General features: G+C 46.9%; 1 protein-coding gene across 1 annotated transcript in view; it reads right to left on the bottom strand.

Annotated features, from left to right (window-relative positions):
• LOC139402255 (teneurin-2-like) overlaps nt 1–16,587 on the bottom strand; it is a gene marked incomplete at its 3' end in the record, with an annotated part of 87,346 nt that overhangs the window by 43,517 nt on the left and 27,242 nt on the right. The window lies entirely within an intron of this gene.

Here is a 16,587-nt window from a genome sequence, read left to right on the forward strand (position 1 = left end):
ATTCTTGAATTCAGCTGGCAAAGCTGGGTCTGATGATAAAACATACCAGTGGTTCTTGACAGCCTCTTCCACGCTGTGTGAGAAGTATACATGGTGGTGAACAGTACAGTTCTCTAGTGGGGCTTTTTGTAGCAGTTTATTTCAAACCACACATTGTAGAGAGTAGCCTCTTCTTAGGAACCTATTGTGCATCTCTGCTGCTTTTTCTAGAGAGTCCTCTGTGGAGTGATATATACGGCTACTTAGAAGTCCTCTTTTCAATGGCTCAGGGTGGAAGCTGTTCCCCTGTAATATAATATTTATGTCCATTTCTTTTCAGAGTTGTAAACAGGATTACATTTGATTTCTCAGTCCATATATTGAGGTAATGAACACATTTAGTGTAACGTGATAGTGAATTTGAGATTGGGGTCAATGTCATTGAGATTGGGGTCAATGTCATTGAGTAATGCCATGAAGTCTGACAGCTCTTTCCCTGTCCCCCCCCATATTAAAAAAATGTCATCAACATATTGATACCACTTCAGGACTTTATTCACAAATGGATTTTCGTTTTCATTGTTAACAATACTGTCACGCCCGCTCCCCCTCTCTGGCGCTCATGGGCGCATCATTACGCACACCTGTCACCATCGTTACGCACACCTGTCACCATCGTTACGCGCACCTGTCACCATCGTTACGCACACCTGTCACCATCGTTACGCGCACCTGTCACCATCGTTACGCACACCTGTCACCATCGTTACACACACCTGTCACCATCGTTACGCACACCTGTCACCATCGTTACGCACACCTGTCACATTCATTACGTACACCTGTCACCCTCATTACGCACACCTGTCACCATCGTTACGCACTTCAGTGCTTCACCTGGACTCTATTACCTTATAGATTTTCTCCCCTATATCTGTCACTTTCTCAGTTTCTTCCCCGTGTCTGCATTCATGTTGTTTTGTTCCTCTTGTTCAGATGCTTTACTATGACTGTTTCATGTCCGTTATTTATTAAATATTCACTTCCTGTACTTGCTTCTTTTCTCCCAGCATCTGTCCTCACAAAAACGTTCTTCAAAAAGACCCACATAAATGTTATCATGAAGGTTCGCGTAGCTCGGAGCGAATGTATAGCCCATCGATGTTCCATTCCTTTGGAGGGAGTATTCATCATCAAACCTGAAGTAGTTCTAGGATGAAAACATAAACAGCCAGTGCTAGAATAAAGTTTGATGGGGGGTATTTGTTAGTGTCTTGGTCTCTCAAATAGTGAGCTAGGACTGCAAGCCCCCCCCATACGGGAAATGCTGCTATATAGACTCGCCACATCTAATGTGACCAAAATACAGTCTTCTGTTAATCCCGTTATGGGTGAGATCTTGTTTGTGAAGTCTATAGTCTTTCACAATGCTGCACATGAGAATAAATAAAAGAGTCTACGAAGGTCGACAATGGCTCTAGCATTAGGCCTGTTCCTGTAGCCAGTGGTCTGCCTGGTTAATTGCCTTGTTGTGTCTTAGACTTGTGTAATTTCGGCAAAATGTACAGGCATGGACGTACACATTTGCGGCAAAGGTATTCATATTCAGGATTTGAGATAAGGTCATTTAATAGGGCTTGTTCCAGATTAGAGCATATCTCCCTTTGGAACGCCTGCGTGGGATCAACACTCAGTTTTCTATAGAAACGTTCATTAGTGAGTTGTCTCTGAATCTCCTGGCCTGTGTTTCTGGTCTCCTCTTCGACTGCTAGCCTCTCCGTGTCCACGGCCTGTGTGTATGGTCCCCTCTTCGACTGCTCTCCTCTCCGTGTCCACGGCCTGTGTTTCTGGTCTCCTCTTCGACTGCTCTCCTCTCCGTGTCCACGGCCTGTGTTTCTGGTCTCCTCTTCGACTGCTCTCCTCTCCGTGTCCACGGCCTGTGTTTCTGGTTCGACTGCTCTCCTCTCCGTGTCCACGGCCTGTGTTTCTGGTCTCCTCTTCGACTGCTCTCCTCTCCATGTCCACGGCCTGTGTTTCTGGTCTCCTCTTCGACTGCTAGCCTCTCCATGTCCACGGCCTGTGTGTATGGTCCCCTCTTCGACTGCTCTCCTCTCTGTGTCCACGGCCTGTGTTTCTGGTCCCCTCTTCGACTGCTCTCCATATGTGTCCACGGCCTGTGTTTCTGGTCTCCTCTTCGACTGCTCTCCTCTCCGTGTCCACGGCCTGTGTTTCTGGTCTCCTCTTCGACTGCTCTCCTCTCCGTGTCCACGGCCTGTGTTTCTGGTCTCCTCTTCGACTGCTCTCCTCTCTGTGTCCACGGCCTGTGTTTCTGGTCTCCTCTTCGACTGCTCTCCTCTCCGTGTCCACGGCCTGTGTGTCTGGTCTCCTCTTTGACTGCTCTCCTCTCCGTGTCCACGGCCTGTGTGTCTGGTCTCCTCTTTGACTGCTCTCCTCTCTGTGTCCACGGCCTGTGTTTCTGGTCTCCTCTTCGACTGCTTGCCTCTCCGTGTCCACGGCCTGTGTTTCTGGTCTCCTCTTCGACTGCTAGCCTCTCCGTGTCCACGGCCTGGGTTTCTGGTTCGACTGCTCTCCTCTCCGTGTCCACGGCCTGTGTTTCTGGTCTCCTCTTCGACTGCTCTCCTCTTCATGTCCACGGCCTGTGTTTCTGGTCTCCTCTTCGACTGCTAGCCTCTCCGTGTCCACGGCCTGGGTTTCTGGTTCGACTGCTCTCCTCTCCGTGTCCACGGCCTGTGTTTCTGGTCTCCTCTTCGACTGCTCTCCTCTCTGTGTCCACGGCCTGTGTGACTGGTCCCCTCTTCGACTGCTGGCCTCTCTGTGTCCACGGCCTGTGTGTCTGGTCTCCTCTTCATTAGAGGAGATTCTAGACTCTTTTACTTCCTTCGACACATGTTCAACGATTAATAGCATTAAATCTAACAAACATTTGTTGACGGTTTCACCCCATTTCTGAACAAAAGTTTAGTTGTTTTCTCTATTGTAGGCTCCTTGTGTAATACCCACTAAGACAGGTGACATGGAGGAACAAACAAGTCTCTTTCTCTCCGAGTCAGACCGGGGAGGTGATATTAAAAATATGTTTCGAGATTTTCACCCTCCAGACATTATTTCCTGAAGGTCTTAATGATGAAATGCCTTTGTATGTTGTGTTTTAAATGTGAACATGAATTAATGCCCCCATTTCAGATGACTGACGTTTTTCTTGCGTTGTACCCAATGATTTATGAAAACTTGCTTGGTGGGTCGATGTCCTCATGCTAGTTTTACAGACGTGTTTAATACGTTTTATGTTCACAGTTGATGTGAATATTTATGAAATGCACATTGTTATATTTGTTAAAACGTACTTATTTCCCCTCGACTCCAACCCCATTCCATGCATGAAAGATGTGGGTGGAGCTGTGTCTACGTAAAGCAGCTAATTAAAAAGAAAACTCACAAAAGCTCTGAGGAAGGCCTTGAGGTCAATACGTGAAGCTCTGAGGAAGGCCTTGAGGTCGATACGTAATGCTCTGAGGAAGGCCTTGAGGTCGATACGTAAAGCTCTGAGGAAGGCCTTGAGGTCGATACGTAAAGCTCTGAGGAAGGCCTTGAGGTCGATAAGTAAAGCTCTGAGGAAGGCCTTGAGGTCGATAAGTAAAGCTCTGAGGAAGGCCTTGAGGTCGATACGTAATGCTCTGAGGAAGGCCTTGAGGGTGATACGTAATGCTCTGAGGAAGGCCTTGAGGTCGATACGTAATGCTGTGAGGAAGGCCTTGAGGTCGATACGTAAAGCTCTGAGGAAGGCCTTGAGGTCGATACGTAATGCTCTGAGGAAGGCCTTGAGGTCGATACGTAAAGCTCTGAGGAAGGCCTTGAGGTCAATACGTAAAGCTCTGAGGAAGGCCTTGAGGTCGATACGTAAAGCTTATTAAAGAGCAGTGATACTATCAACAGCAGTGTGCAGGTTTCTTCTTTTTTTCTCATCTTATTCAACTGTTTCCATGCCCCTGCAACAAAGATAGCTCAGATATGTGAATGCCTTTTGAATATTGCATCATGTGGTAATGAAAGCATCTCCACACACACTACCATCCCTCTATCCAACTGATGCAACTAAACAGTAATTGACTGTAACACAAAGGTTAAACAAGTTGCTGAGAACTCTGCATTTTGTACAGTACAGAGAAACACAGGAAACACATGATTTCAGCAGAGAGGCACAAGAAACATGCACCTGAGCACATAGGCCTACTGACAGACTGTGTGTGTTAGTTTGTTATGGGCTGAATAAAGTTAGATGTGCATTGGAGCTTTGTCCCGTTTCTGAGTCCTCGTTTCCTCTTCTGATAAAGACAGAGACCATGAAACTCTCTGCTCTGGCCTAATGTATTTGCCTCTCCTCTCCTCTCTTTTCTCCTCTTATCTCCTCTTCTCTCTTTTCTCCTCTTTTCTCCTCTCCTCTCTTTTCTCCTCTTTTCTCCTCTCCTCTCTTTTCTCCTCTCTTTTCTCCTCTCCTCTCCTCTCTCCTCTCTTTTCTCCTCTCCTCTCTTTTCTCCTCTCCTCTCTCCTCTCTTTTCTCCTCTCCTCTCTTTTCTCCTCTCCTCTCTTTTATCCTCTCCTCTCTCCTCTTTTCTCCTCTCCTCTCTTTTCTCCTCTCCTCTCCTCTCTCCTCTCTTTTCTCATTTCCTCTCTTTTTCATTTCCTCTCCTCTCCTCTCTCCTCTTCTCTTTTCTCCTCTCCTCTCTCCCCTCCCCTCTCCCCTCTCTCTTTTCTCCTCGCCTCTCTTTTCTCCTCTCCTCTCTCCTCTCTTTTCTCCTCTCCTCTCTTTTCTCCTCTCCTCTCCGCTCTTTTCTCCTCTCCTCTCTCCTCTCCTCTCCTCTCTCCTCTCTTTTCTCCTCTCCTCTCTTTTCTCCTCTCTCCTCTCTTTTCTCTGCTCCCCTCTCTTTTCTCCTCTCCTCTCTTTTCTCCTCTCTTTTCTCCTCTCCCCTCTCCTCTCCTCGCTATACTCCTCTCCATCCAGCCATTCATCCATCCATTGTTAGAGACAGAACATTGTGGTATTTTCTATCTGATCTGATATGAGAGAGAGATAGAGAGAGAAGGAGAGAGAAAGATAGACCAGCCAGTGAAGCACCACAGTCTAATTGGGCTAACAATCAGACGGAGATAACACCAGCACTAATGACCGAGGAAATAAAGAAATGCAATGAGCCTAACTAAAATATCATTTGAACAAGACTGTGTCATGACTCCTCACAGATATCTGCTCTCCTCTCTCTCTCTCTCTCTCCTCAACAAATCCCCTATACATCACTTCTGCTACAGACACCCCCGTGGGACATACAGCACTGACAGAAAAGTCAAGAGAGTAAAGTCATAGTCAGCATCTGATATCTAAAGTAGTAACATCCTGTCTAATGCTCCAACTATGGCCTGATGGCCCTAACACATTCAATGACCTGTTTGTCCCTCCTGGCCACCTGGTCTAGAACTCTCTGCCTCCCCCCGGCCATGCCCTGACCTCTCCTAGACCGCCACCGCATGATAAGAACAGAACCTTTAGCTGTACGATGACAGACCCTGCTGCCCCCCCCCCCCCCCCCCCCCACACACACACACATGCTCTGCTCCTTATGGGCATACACCATATGCCTGACTTCACCAGCTATCCACACATCTAGCTACTGTACACACACACACTCACCTCTTGTGTGTGTGTCATGGGGAATGTGAGGTGTGTATGGCCACGTTCCAAACCTACCTCCTTGACCTCTACTACCTCACTCTGGGCCACTCCTGGTGGCCAACAATGGGGGGGTAAGTCATGAAGTATAGATTATGTTCATGCATGTGTGTGTGTACTGTGTGCATATCTACTGCGTGTGTGTCTACTGCATGTGTGTCTATTGCATGTGTGTGCTGTGTGTGTGTGTCTACAGTGTGTGTGTCTACGGCATGTGTGTCTATTGCATGTGTGTGCTGTGTGTGTGTCTACAGTGTGTGTGTCTACTGTGTGTGTATCTACAGTGTGTGTGTCTACTGTGTGTGTGTCTACTGCATGTGTGTACTGTGTGTGTGTCTACTGCATGTGTGTAATGTGTGTGTGTCTACTGTGTGTGTGTACTATAAGTGTGCATTATGTGTGAGTCTACTGCGTGTGTGTACTGTGTGTGTGTTTACAGTGTGTGTGTCTACTCTGTGTGTATCTACTGTGTGTGTGTACTATGCGTGTGTATTGTGTGTGTGTCTACTGTGTGTGTGTCTACTGTGTGTGTACTGTGTGTGTGTACTATTCCTCCTAACTCCCCCCCTCTATCTCTCTGTCCTCTATTCCTCCTAACTCCTCCATCTATCTCTCTGTTCTCTATTCCTCCTAACTCCTCCATCTATCTCTCTGTTCTCTATTCCTCCTAACTCCTCCCTCTATCTCTCTGTCCTCTATTCCTCCTAACTCCTCCATCTATCTCTCTGTTCTCTATTCCTCATAACTCCTCCAATTCAATTCAATTCAATTCAAGGGGTTTATTGGCATGGGAAACATGTGTTAACATTGCCAAAGCAAGTGAGGTAGATAATATATAAAGTGAATATATAAAGTGAAATAAACAATAAAAATTAACAGTAAACATCACACATACAGAAGTTTCAAAACAATAAAGACATTACAAATCTCCATCTATCTCTCTGATCTCTCTCCTAACTCCCCCCCTCAATCTCTCTGTTCTCTATTCCTCCTAACGCCCCCCTCTATCTCTCCGTCCTCTATTCCTCATAACTCCTCCATTTATCTCTCTGTCCTCTATTCCTCCTAACTCCTCCATCAATCTCTCCGTCCTCTATTCCTCCTAACTCCTCCATCTATCTCTCTGTCCTCTATTCCTCCTAACTCCTCCATCTATCTCTCTGTCCTCTATTCCTCCTAACTCCTCCATCTATCTCTCTGTCCTCTATTCCTCCTAACTCCTCCATCTATCTCTCTGTCCTCTATTCCTCCTAACTCCTCCATCTATCTCGCTGTACTCTATTCCTCCTAACTCCAACTCATCCATCTATCTCTCTGTCCTCTATTCCTCCTAACTCCTCCATCTATCTCTCTGTTCTCTATTCCTCCTAACTCCTAACTCCCTCCATCTATCTCTCTGTTCTCTATTCCTCCTAACTCCTCCATCTATCTCTCTGTTCTCTATTCCTCCTAACTCCCCCCTCTATCTCTCTGTCCTCTATTCCTCCTAACTCCTCCATCTATCTCTCTGTCCTCTATTCCTCCTAACTCCTCCATCTATCTCTCTGTCCTCTATTCCTCCTAACTCCTCCATCTATCTCTCTGTCCTCTATTCCTCCTAACTCCTCCATCTATCTCTCTGTCCTCTATTCCTCCTAACTCCTCCATCTATCTCTCTGTCCTCTATTCCTCCTAACTCCTCCATCTATCTCGCTGTCCTCTATTCCTCCTAACACCTAACTCCTCCATCTATCTCTCTGTCCTCTATTCCTCCTAACTCCCGCCATCTGTCTCTCTGTCCTCTATTCCTCCTAACTCACTCCATCTATCACCTAGGGTTCTGTTCCTGTTGTTTCTCAGTGATCTATTAGTGGACATTAGTCACTCCCTCCCTCCAGGTGACATCACCTCAGGGGGAGAGTAATCCCTCTCTCTCCTCTAGTCCCTTTGTCATCCCCCTTTCCTCCTATCCTTGTCCTTCCTGTCTCCACTTATTCACCACTCCTTTCTTTCTCCTCTCTCCTCTACAGAACATATGATGAGACCAGCCTTTCGTGTCCTCTCCCCGATCCCTTTCTCCTCTCTCTGCACAATAAACTATGAGAGCGTTGCGTGTAGTCTCCTTTCCTCTAGCCCCCACCTCTTGTCTACATACAAACAAGTATGAACATGTATGCAGTCACAACTTACTGTAAGTCTCTCTGGATAAGAGTGTCAGTTAACTTACTAAAATGTAAAATATTTTACAATGTAAAATCCTCTCCTCTCCTCTTTATCTCCTCAACACAATGACAGACCTCTCCTCTTCCAGTTCACCTCTCCTCTATCCCTATTTTCAATCCTCCTCTCCTCTCCTGTCCTGCCCTGTCCTCTCCTGAACACAATCCTCTCCTCTCCTCTCCTCTCCTCTCCTCTCCTCTCCTCTCCTCTCCTCTCCTCTCCTCTCCTCTCCTCTCCTCTCCTCTCCTTTAATCTCATCTCCTCTCCTCTCCTCTCCTCTCCTCTCCTCTCCTCTCCTCTCCTCTCCTCTCCTCTCCTCTCCTTTAATCGCCTCTCCTCTATTCTCCTCTCCTCTCCTCTCCTCTCCTCTCCTCTCCTTTCTTCTCCTCTCCTTTCTTCTCCTCTCTTCTCCTCTCCTTTAATCTCCTCTCCTCTCCTCTCCTCTCCTTTAATCTCCTCTCCTCCTCTCTTTTAATCTCCTCTCCTCTCCTCTCCTCTCCTCCTCTCTTTTAATCTCCTCTCCTCTCCTCCTCTCTTTTAATCTCCTCTCCTCTCCTCTCCTCTCCTCTCCTCTCCTCTCCTCTCCTCTCCTCTCCTCTCCTCTCCTCTCCTCCTCTTTTAATCTCCTCTCCTCTCCTCCTCTCTTTTAATCTCCTCTCCTCTCCTTTCCTCTCTTCTCCTCTCCTTTAATCTCCTCTCCTCTCCTCTCCTCTCCTCTCCTCTCCTCTCATCTCATCTCATCTCATCTCAACTGATCTCCTCTCCTCTCTTCTCTCTCTTCTCTTCTCTTCTCTTCTCTTCTCTTCTCTTCTCTTCTCTTCTCTTCTCTTCTCCTCTCCTCTAATCTCATCTCATCTCCTCTCTTCTCTAATCTCCTCTCCTTTAATCTTCTCTCCTCTCCTCTAATCTCCTCTCTTCTCCTCCTCTCCTCTCCTCTAATCTCATCTCATCTCCTCTCTTCTCTAATCTCCTCTCCTTTAATCTCCTCTCCTCCCCTCTAATCTCCTCTCTCTCCTCCTCCTCTCCTCTCCTCTCCTCTCCTCTCCTCTCCTCTCCTCTCCTCTAATCTCCTCTCCTCTCCTTTCCTCTCCTCTCCTCCCTCTCTCTTACAGTGACAGACATGTGACAGACATGTCTTCTCTCTGAGGGCCACTCACCTGTCTCCTAGCAACTACCTCTCCTCTCCTCCTCTCTGCATTCTCCTTTCTAGAGTGAGGGAGCGGGAAAACAAGATGCCGGAAGAATGAAGAACTAGCCCTCTTCACTCGACCTCTGTCCATCTGTCTATCATTTAATTTGTTCATTTTTTATTCATTCTTTCATTAATCAGTCATTCATTCCAGGACTAAAGTTGAGGAAGGATTCAGATTTGTTGTGGCACAGTTTATGGTCCAGAGAGGAGAAGAGGAGAGTTTGAGGGCAACACCTGGCATGCTAGCTGCCTCTTTCTCGATCTCTCACACACACACACACACACGCACACGCACGCACACACACACACAAACAGAGAGAGGGAGATAAAAGCGCTGTTCAGGCACATGTCCTGCTGTAATTTATGATCGGGCTCCACAGAGGACACTTCACATGGGTCCTCTTCACGCTGTATGGCTCTGGGTGCTCCACAGTGTCCCCACTGAGTACTAAACTCAACACTACATAAACTCCAGGGTTATGCTGATTTAGAGCAGGAGCTACGGGGAACAAAAAGTTATTGGCTCAGTGGGTTAGTATGGTGCTGGCAACAACAGGGTTGTAGGCTCCATTCCCTCATGTGTCAACACCAGGGTTGTAGGCTCCATTCCCTCATGTGTCAACACCAGGATTGTAGGCTCCATTCCCTCATGTGTCAACACCAGGATTGTAGGCTCAATTTCCTCATGTGTCAACACCAGGGTTGTAGGCTCCATTCCCTCATGTGTCAACACCAGGATTGTAGGCTCCATTCCCTCATGTGTCAACACCAGGTTTGTAGGCTCCATTCCCTCATGTGTCAACACCAGGGTTGAAGGCTCCATTCCCTCATGTGTCAACACCAGGTTTGTAGGCTCCATTCCCTCATGTGTCAACACCAGGGTTGTAGGCTCCATTCCATCATGTGTCAACACCAGGGTTGTAGGCTCCATTCCCTCATGTGTCAACACCAGGGTTGTATGCTGTCTATTCATTCCCTTATGTGTCAACACCAGGGTTGTTGACTCCATTCCCTTCATGTGTCAACACCAGGTTTGTAGGCTCCATTCCGTCATGTGTCAACACCAGGGTTGTATGCTGTCTCTTCATTCCCTTATGTGTCAACACCAGGGTTGTATGCTGTCTCTTCATTCCCTTATGTGTCAACACCAGGGTTGTAGGCTCCATTCCCTCATGTGTCAACACCAGGGTTGTAGGCTCCATTCCCTCATGTGTCAACACCAGGGTTGTAGGCTCCATTCCCTCATGTGTCAACACCAGGGTTGTTGGCTCCATTCCCTCATGTGTCAACACCAGGGTTGTAGGCTCCATTCCCTCATGTGTCAACACCAGGGTTGTATGCTGTCTCTTCATTCCCTTATGTGTCAACACCAGGGTTGTAGGCTCCATTCCCTCATGTGTCAACACCAGGGTTTTAGGCTCCATTCCCTCATGTGTCAACACCAGGGTTGTAGGCTCCATTCCCTCATGTGTCAACACCAGGGTTGTAGGCTCCATTCCCTCATGTGTCAACACCAGGGTTGTAGGCTCCATTCCCTCATGTGTCAACACCAGGGTTGTAGGTTCCATTCCCTCATGTGTCAACACCAGGGTTGTAGGTTCCATTCCCTCATGTGTCAACACCAGGATTGTAGGTTCCATTCCCTCATGTGTCAACACCAGGGTTGTAGGCTCCATTCCCTCATGTGTCAACACCAGGGTTGTAGGCTCCATTCCCTCATGTGTCAACACCAGGGTTGTAGGCTCCATTCCCTCATGTGTCAACACCAGGATTGTAGGCTCCATTCCCTCATGTGTCAACACCAGGGTTGTAGGCTCCATTTCCTCATGTGTCAACACCAGGGTTGTAGGCTGTCTCTTCATTCACTCATGTGTCAACACCAGGGTTGTTGACTCCATTCCCTTCATGTGTCAACACCAGGTTTGTAGGCTCCATTCCCTCATGTGTCAACACCAGGGTTGTAGGCTCCATTCCCTCATGTGTCAACACCAGGGTTGTATGCTGTCTCTTCATACCCTTTTGTGTCAACACCAGGGTTGTTGACTCCATTCCCTTCATGTGTCAACACCAGGTTTGTAGGCTCCATTCCGTCATGTGTCAACACCAAGGTTGTATGCTGTCTCTTCATTCCCTTATGTGTCAACACCAGGGTTGTATGCTGTCTCTTCATTCCCTTATGTGTCAACACCAGGGTTGTAGGCTCCATTCCCTCATGTGTCAACACCAGGGTTGTATGCTGTCTCTTCATTCCCTTATGTGTCAACACCAGGGTTGTTGACTCCATTCCCTTCATGTGTCAACACCAGGTTTGTAGGCTCCATTCCGTCATGTGTCAACACCAGGGTTGTATGCTGTCTCTTCATTCCCTTATGTGTCAACACCAGGGTTGTATGCTGTCTCTTCATTCCCTTATGTGTCAACACCAGGGTTGTAGGCTCCATTCCCTCATGTGTCAACACCAGGGTTGTAGGCTCCATTCCCTCATGTGTCAACACCAGGGTTGTAGGCTCCATTCCCTCATGTGTCAACACCAGGGTTGTTGGCTCCATTCCCTCATGTGTCAACACCAGGGTTGTAGGCTCCATTCCCTCATGTGTCAACACCAGGGTTGTATGCTGTCTCTTCATTCCCTTATGTGTCAACACCAGGGTTGTAGGCTCCATTCCCTCATGTGTCAACACCAGGGTTGTAGGCTCCATTCCCTCATGTGTCAACACCAGGGTTGTAGGCTCCATTCCCTCATGTGTCAACACCAGGGTTGTAGGCTCCATTCCCTCATGTGTCAACACCAGGGTTGTAGGCTCCATTCCCTCATGTGTCAACACCAGGGTTGTAGGTTCCATTCCCTCATGTGTCAACACCAGGGTTGTAGGTTCCATTCCCTCATGTGTCAACACCAGGATTGTAGGTTCCATTCCCTCATGTGTCAACACCAGGGTTGTAGGCTCCATTCCCTCATGTGTCAACACCAGGGTTGTAGGCTCCATTCCCTCATGTGTCAACACCAGGGTTGTAGGCTCCATTCCCTCATGTGTCAACACCAGGGTTGTAGGCTCCATTCCCTCATGTGTCAACACCAGGGTTGTAGGCTCCATTCCGTCATGTGTCAACACCAGGGTTGTAGGCTCCATTCCCTCATGTGTCAACACCAGGGTTGTAGGCTCCATTCCCTCATGTGTCAACACCAGGGTTGCAGGCTCCATTCCCTCATGTGTCAACACCAGGGTTGTAGGCTCCATTCCCTCATGTGTCAACACCAGGGTTGTAGGCTCCATTCCCTCATGTGTCAACACCAGGGTTGTAGGCTGTCTCTTCATTCCCTCATGTGTCAACACCAGGGTTGTAGGCTCCATTCCCTCATGTGTCAACACCAGGGTTGTAGGCTGTCTCTTCATTCCCTCATGTGTCAACACCAGGGTTGAGGTCATGCCACATACTACACATAATGTATGTATTGCTGTAAATGTTGCAAGTTCTGTAAGTCACTTTGGATGAAAGTATCTGCTAAATGTGACTCTACAGGAGAGTGGCCCCCCTAGGCAATGGGTTTGATCCACTTTAGAGGACACAACACACACATGCACACACACACGCGCACACACCTGCACCTGCACCTGCACACACACACACACACACACACACACACACACACACACACACACACACACACACACACACACACACACACACACACATATGGATGTACATATAGAAATGATGTATGTTGGATCGGCATAGTTTTTTGACTGCTGATTTTGTATATTCCTCATCTGTGGACTCTAGTCTCCAGGGTAACGGAGCAATAAAGACCTTGGCAACACATCTGCCTCCCCCGACTCCTCCTCTACCTCACCCCTACAACCTGACACACAGTGTACACGCATGCACGCATATAAGCTTTTAGGAAGCCAGAGAGTGTTGACATCAATGACCACAATATATACCCTCTCTCACTGCCAACATCTCTGGCATTGATTCTTATTCTCCCACTCCATCCTGCTAGCTTCCTCTTTCACTATTCATCTGTCCATCTTTTACTACAGTAACTAGTGAGAGTAGAGAGATCTATTCTCGTCTTGTCACAGCTCATCTCCTTCATACTCCTGCACTGCTCTGTCAGAGAGGTGCCTATCATTTAAACTGTTCTCAAATCAGTGATAACAGTCCAGCGGCCTGCTAAGTCTCTGTGTGTCTGAGTCCTTTATCTGTTCCCAGACCTGTGTATGTGTCCAAGATCCATGCTGTGACTGTGGGAAACTAAGTGGTATGCTCACACTACATTTCACACAGCACCACGCCAGCCAACGAGCCACACAGGGCGTAGTATCAAATCAGATACCAAGCTCCGTGCGACACAGCTACTGGTACTGATAAACTGCTATCAAAACAGATTCATCTGGAATTCATCAACAGTGAGTGTGAGTGTGTGTAAGACAGTAGTATAGCCAGCAGGCTGAGTGTGTGTACTCTACCTACCTATAAAGTAAGACAGTAGTATAGCCAGCAGACTGAGTGTGTGTACTCTACCTGCCTATAAAGTAAGACAGTAGTATAGCCAGCAGACTGAGTGTGTGTACTCTACCTGCCTATAAAGTAAGACAGTAGTATAGCCAGCAGGCTGAGTGTGTGTACTCTACCTACCTATAAAGTAAGACAGTAGTATAGCCAGCAGGCTGAGTGTGTGTACTCTACCTACCTATAAAGACAGACAGTAGTATAGCCAGCAGACTGAGTGTGTGTACTCTACCTACCTATAAAGTAAGACAGTAGTATAGCCAGCAGGCTGAGTGTGTGTACTCTACTTACCTATAAAGTAAGACAGTAGTATAGCCAGCAGACTGAGTGTGTGTACTCTACCTACCTATAAAGTAAGACAGTAGTATAGCCAGCAGACTGAGTGTGTGTACTCTACCTGCCTATAAAGTAAGACAGTAGTATAGCCAGCAGGCTGAGTGTGTGTACTCTACCTACCTATAAAGTAAGACAGTAGTATAGCCAGCAGGCTGAGTGTGTGTACTCTACCTACCTATAAAGACAGATAGTCATATAGCCAGCAGGCTGAGTGTGTGTACTCTACCTACCTATAAAGTAAGACAGTAGTATAGCCAGCAGGCTGAGTGTGTGTACTCTACCTACCTATAAAGACAGACAGTAGTATAGCCAGCAGGCTGAGTGTGTGTACTCTACCTACCTATAAAGACAGACAGTAGTATAGCCAGCAGGCTGAGTGTGTGTACTCTACCTACCTATAAAGTAAGACAGTAGTATAGCCAGCAGGCTGAGTGTGTGTACTCTACCTACCTATAAAGTAAGACAGTAGTATAGCTAGCAGGCTGAGTGTGTGTACTCTACCTACCTATAAAGTAAGACAGTAGTATAGCCAGCAGACTGAGTGTGTGTACTCTACCTACCTATAAAGTAAGACAGTAGTATAGCCAGCAGACTGAGTGTGTGTACTCTACCTGCCTATAAAGTAAGACAGTAGTATAGCCAGCAGGCTGAGTGTGTGTACTCTACCTACCTATAAAGTAAGACAGTAGTATAGCCAGCAGGCTGAGTGTGTGTACTCTACCTACCTATAAAGACAGACAGTAGTATAGCCAGCAGGCTGAGTGTGTGTACTCTACCTACCTATAAAGACAGACAGTAGTATAGCCAGCAGGCTGAGTGTGTGTACTCTACTTACCTATAAAGTAAGACAGTAGTATAGCCAGCAGACTGAGTGTGTGTACTCTACCTACCTATAAAGTAAGACAGTAGTATAGCCAGCAGACTGAGTGTGTGTACTCTACCTGCCTATAAAGTAAGACAGTAGTATAGCCAGCAGGCTGAGTGTGTGTACTCTACCTACCTATAAAGTAAGACAGTAGTATAGCCAGCAGGCTGAGTGTGTGTACTCTACCTACCTATAAAGACAGATAGTAGTATAGCCAGCAGGCTGAGTGTGTGTACTCTACCTGCCTATAAAGACAGACAGTAGTATAGCCAGCAGGCTGAGTGTGTGTACTCTACCTACCTATAAAGTAAGACAGTAGTATAGCCAGCAGGCTGAGTGTGTGTACTCTACCTACCTATAAAGACAGACAGTAGTATAGCCAGCAGGCTGAGTGTGTGTACTCTACCTACCTATAAAGACAGACAGTAGTATAGCCAGCAGGCTGAGTGTGTGTACTCTACCTACCTATAAAGTAAGACAGTAGTATAGCCAGCAGGCTGAGTGTGTGTACTCTACCTACCTATAAAGTAAGACAGTAGTATAGCTAGCAGGCTGAGTGTGTGTACTCTACCTACCTATAAAGTAAGACAGTAGTATAGCCAGCAGACTGAGTGTGTGTACTCTACCTGCCTATAAAGTAAGACAGTAGTATAGCCAGCAGGCTGAGTGTGTGTACTCTACCTACCTATAAAGTAAGACAGTAGTATAGCCAGCAGGCTGAGTGTGTGTACTCTACCTACCTATAAAGACAGACAGTAGTATAGCCAGCAGGCTGAGTGTGTGTACTCTACCTACCTATAAAGACAGACAGTAGTATAGCCAGCAGGCTGAGTGTGTGTACTCTACCTACCTATAAAGTAAGACAGTAGTATAGCCAGCAGACTGAGTGTGTGTACTCTACCTGCCTATAAAGTAAGACAGTAGTATAGCCAGCAGACTGAGTGTGTGTACTCTACCTGCCTATAAAGTAAGACAGTAGTATAGCCAGCAGGCTGAGTGTGTGTACTCTACCTACCTATAAAGTAAGACAGTAGTATAGCCAGCAGGCTGAGTGTGTGTACTCTACCTACCTATAAAGACAGACAGTAGTATAGCCAGCAGACTGAGTGTGTGTACTCTACCTACCTATAAAGTAAGACAGTAGTATAGCCAGCAGGCTGAGTGTGTGTACTCTACTTACCTATAAAGTAAGACAGTAGTATAGCCAGCAGACTGAGTGTGTGTACTCTACCTACCTATAAAGTAAGACAGTAGTATAGCCAGCAGACTGAGTGTGTGTACTCTACCTGCCTATAAAGTAAGACAGTAGTATAGCCAGCAGGCTGAGTGTGTGTACTCTACCTACCTATAAAGTAAGACAGTAGTATAGCCAGCAGGCTGAGTGTGTGTACTCTACCTACCTATAAAGACAGATAGTAGTATAGCCAGCAGGCTGAGTGTGTGTACTCTACCTACCTATAAAGTAAGACAGTAGTATAGCCAGCAGGCTGAGTGTGTGTACTCTACCTACCTATAAAGTAAGACAGTAGTATAGCCAGCAGGCTGAGTGTGTGTACTCTACCTACCTATAAAGACAGATAGTAGTATAGCCAGCAGGCTGAGTGTGTGTACTCTACCTGCCTATAAAGACAGACAGTAGTATAGCCAGCAGGCTGAGTGTGTGTACTCTACCTACCTATAAAGACAGACAGTAGTATAGCCAGCAGGCTGAGTGTGTGTACTCTACCTACCTATAAAGTAAGACAGTAGTATAGCCAG

Source organism: Oncorhynchus clarkii, unplaced genomic scaffold, assembly GCF_045791955.1.
Source record: "Oncorhynchus clarkii lewisi isolate Uvic-CL-2024 unplaced genomic scaffold, UVic_Ocla_1.0 unplaced_contig_1486_pilon_pilon, whole genome shotgun sequence".
Classification (NCBI taxonomy): domain Eukaryota; kingdom Metazoa; phylum Chordata; class Actinopteri; order Salmoniformes; family Salmonidae; genus Oncorhynchus; species Oncorhynchus clarkii.